The sequence below is a fragment of the Zingiber officinale genome, chromosome 6A (genome assembly GCF_018446385.1).
Source record: "Zingiber officinale cultivar Zhangliang chromosome 6A, Zo_v1.1, whole genome shotgun sequence".
Classification (NCBI taxonomy): Eukaryota; Viridiplantae; Streptophyta; class Magnoliopsida; order Zingiberales; family Zingiberaceae; genus Zingiber; species Zingiber officinale.
The window spans coordinates 87,809,946-87,813,897 of NC_055997.1; the positions used below are offsets into that span (position 1 = coordinate 87,809,946).

Genomic DNA, 3,952 nt, shown 5'->3' on the forward strand with positions numbered 1-3,952 from the left:
TCTCTCATGTACAGGTGGTAATATGAAACTTGTCTACACAGCCCACAGGGCCTCTCAATCCTCGGCCAACACAGCCGGAACATATATAATAATATAAATAAACAATCCACGTAGTTTATAATAAATCAGCCTCCGGTTGACTACACAACAAATCACAACAAGCAGTTTATTATAAAACCTACTCCACTACTCGAGGAAAACACAACCCACAACAAAAAACTATCGCAACGGAAAACAAGGGTAGTAGACCAAAACTCGATATAACATCCACGAGTACGAGATCTACACATCACACGCATGTAGATCACAAAACAAGGAAACAAAGTCTGAAAGTAGAAAACCATATCTACACGAGGTGGGGGACTAGTGACTGGAATCTCCTGATAGCTTCAACCTGAAATAGAAATAAAGCAACGGGGTGAGTTCAACAACTCAGCGAGTATCAAGCTGACATGCATAGTAAGATATATCTAACAGTAATAATCATGGAGTACAGGCTCCTGATCAAAAATAGGAAATGCGAAAACTGAACAAGCAAAGAAGTTGTACTCACCAGGATCTCCTATCCGGATATAAGGGTCATCAGACCAAACATATCATGTCTCCTGTATGCATGTCAATCATATGCAACCATAAAAATACAACATCCAAAATGCAGCAATCACAAGCACTAAATGCAATCTATGCATATGATGCAAATGTCCTGGTCACCCCTGACGCCAGTCAACCACCTCACATACGATGGTGAGGTCGAGTGGGTAGAGCTGTGACAACTGTACACTTTGTCATCACTACTCCTAAGTGACCGAGTGGACAGGATGTTGTCGGAATATACCTATCCTCCTACCCCAAACAGAGTGGGAGAGTCAAAGTTCTCATCTCCCTGTGTCATAGTCAAGAGGAGGGATCCCTGCCCGCTACCACGCTGCAGTTACACTACCCATAAGCAGACCAGCGGAGCCCTAACAAAGCAAACTACCACACACCCTGCTTGATAAACCACTAACCCATGAGTGGTTGTGTGCGCAGATCATGTAACTGGCGATGTGCTCAACAACAATGAAGCCGACAATCGCTTAGTATGTAATCATGCAAAATGGTGCATGACACTAAGCATGTAATCCTGAAAATACTAACCTCCTCATAATATGTACCAAAAAAAAAACCAAGTCCATATCAATGATCTAGGTACACATGCCAAGTAATAAACCTAGATATACATGCCAGGTAATAAACTAGGTACACATGCTAAGTAGTAAATTAGGTACACATGTCAAGTAAATCTAGTAGCTATACCTATATCCGGTAATGCATTATATGTCACTACATAAGTACACAATGCAAGAATCAAGAGGACATAAGCATAAATGCATAATAGATAACAATATGGTAAATTACGGTATCAAGTAGTGACATACCAAGCAGATATAATCATAACTATTACTACTAGTTATAAGTCACTAAGCATATCAGAATGATAATATCAAAAAGATGAGTCAAAGGTATCTGTCTCAAAAATGGAGATCGTATCAGATAGATCCCATGTCGAGACTCTCGTCTCGAATTAGAGTCCTATAACAACATGCATATAATTTTTGCAAAGTCCAAATGCAACTAACCAAATTAAATCCTAATTTCATTAGGAACCTCAATTTGGATTATCCTAAACAATCCCACCAAATTTGCTAACCCAAATAGCTAAACATAATCCTAATCCGACTAGAAAATCAACTCATAAATGAATCTCTAATCTATGGCCAAACAAATTGAGTAACCTCAACTATTTCATACTAACTTCAATGCATTTACCTCCAATCTGTGCCAATAGATTTAACTCCGACGACGACTGCCTTCCGGCAGCCAGGCGACCAACGATGGCAGATCCAAATCTGAAACCTTTGCAAGTGATCCACAGCCGGAGACAACTTGCTGCTAGAACAGAGTAGCTGGTCCTAGGAGATGTTACTGCCGGAATACCATAGCCAGATCCCAATCTATGCTGACAGTTTTCCCTTTGTCGGAGACCAAGTAGAAGGTGGTTGAAAGAACGACAGCTGATCTGTGTCGACGAAGAAAAAGAATTGAGATCCAATGGAAAAGGAGAAGGCAGTGGACATATCGCTAGGGTTTTCTCGCTGATGAGCCTTCAACCACTGCTCCGATTTGGTCCTCACGCGAACAGTTGCGGCAACACTAGGAAAATTGTGAGAGAGAAGAATGACCGGAATAGCAGTGTCGGCATGAGAGAAAGGGCACGAGCGGAGGTGATAAGAAGAGAGGCATCGGTTGTAGGGGCGCCGGCGCTGCTCCGTGCGACGATGAAGCGATGCAATGGGAGAGGGTGACACCTAGAGCATTTTCGCTCGGGCTGTGGTTGTCAGTGGCAAGGAAGACGCGAGGAAGGTGGAGAGGAGTCGGGGGAGAAGGGAATCGGGAATAGTAGTGCCCGGCTTCTCCTTGGGCACTGATTTTGTATGCGTCAGATTGGGGGAAGGCGATCGAGTTTCGGGGGAAAAGGAAGAGATCGGGGAGTGAGGATGGCTAGGGCACGACGTGGAATGAAGAGGAAATTTATAACTTAGGTATTTGAATTAAACCCTAGGTTAAATTCCTCAATCAACTCCCACTTGTGGGTATTCCAAACAGGCTTTTTCCAAGCCTATAAATTCTTCCCATTAAACTCGTCATACGAGCTCCGAAAAATTCTCAAAAAAATTTTAAAATTCCAATAAGGTCATTCGTCTATTAAACCTTATTATTTAATTATTAGTTTGGATACCATATTTTACATTATATATGTCCAACAGAATATTGGCAGAATAACTAATATTTCATGCAAGCTCCATCTCATGGAACTAATTCGCTTCAATCACTAGGGATTCAATCAAATGAATCGAAAAGAGCTAGTATTGATGCAAGTGACAGTGATAAAGGTATAGAAACATCTCATGCAACCCTCGACTTACAACCTCCTTCATTTTCATCTCAAATAGGGCTTGATAATATTATTTTCGATTAAACAACTGAGACAGACAGTGAATCAGATGGAGATCATAGCAAGCAAACAGTGTGGAAAGTAGCAGATGATAAGCTCCTTGCAGCAGCCTACACAATCATGAACGAAGATTCAATAGTTGGTAATGCCTAGAAGTGTGAGTCTTTTTAGAAATGGATGGTGACATACTATAATACCAATCGAGATAAGGGAGCTAAAAAGAGAACTGTGGATAAAACAAAATCACATTGGGCTTCAATGAAAAAGATCATGAATAGATATAATGGAATCTACAATAAATGATATAATGATCGACCAAGTGGATGGAGCGATGAGGATTTGATGGTGCAGGCTCATGAAGAATACAAAGGTACTTTTAAATCTACTTTCCAATATAAACATGTGTGGATGATTGTAAAAGATAGTCCGATATACGTTTCTTAATCCTTAGAGCAACGGGCTATAAAGAAAGTAAGGACATCAGAATCATCAGATGCGCATACTAACTCTTCAAATCCTAACACAACTGTTGATATGGATGATAGAGAAGCTCGATATCGTCCAATGAGACAAAAAGCAGCAAAGATGAAAAGTAAAGAAAGAGTAGACCTAATTGATGAATTGAATAAGACTATGCAATAGTCAATAGCATATTTGAAGGAGTATAATAATAGTAAGAAAGTGGACCAACTCATTCAAGCATATCAATTCCTCGTAATTGACACACGAGATATGGTAGATAAACAACTTTAGAACCATATAACAATATATGAGGAAATGAAGAAAAGAATGAATATGTAGTAAATTTTTATTTATTTTCTTAACTAATTATGGTTTTTAATTTATATAGTTTATCATTCTATATTTTATTAATGTGGTTGTACTTTAGTATTTCAATTTTGAATAGTGAAAGATTTATATTCATGTATATTATATTATTTTTTAAAAAATTATATG

At 39.1% G+C, this 3,952-nt stretch overlaps 1 long non-coding RNA gene across 1 annotated transcript; it reads right to left on the reverse strand.

Moving 5' to 3' along the window:
* Nucleotides 1-230: 230 nt before the first annotated feature.
* LOC121996820 lies at nt 231-2,554 on the reverse strand. Its single transcript, XR_006116161.1, has 2 exons — nt 1,810-2,554; nt 231-394 (listed from the first exon to the last, which is right to left on the reverse strand). It is a non-coding gene; the product is annotated as an uncharacterized LOC121996820 (long non-coding RNA).
* Between the last annotated feature and the right edge of the window lie 1,398 nt (nt 2,555-3,952).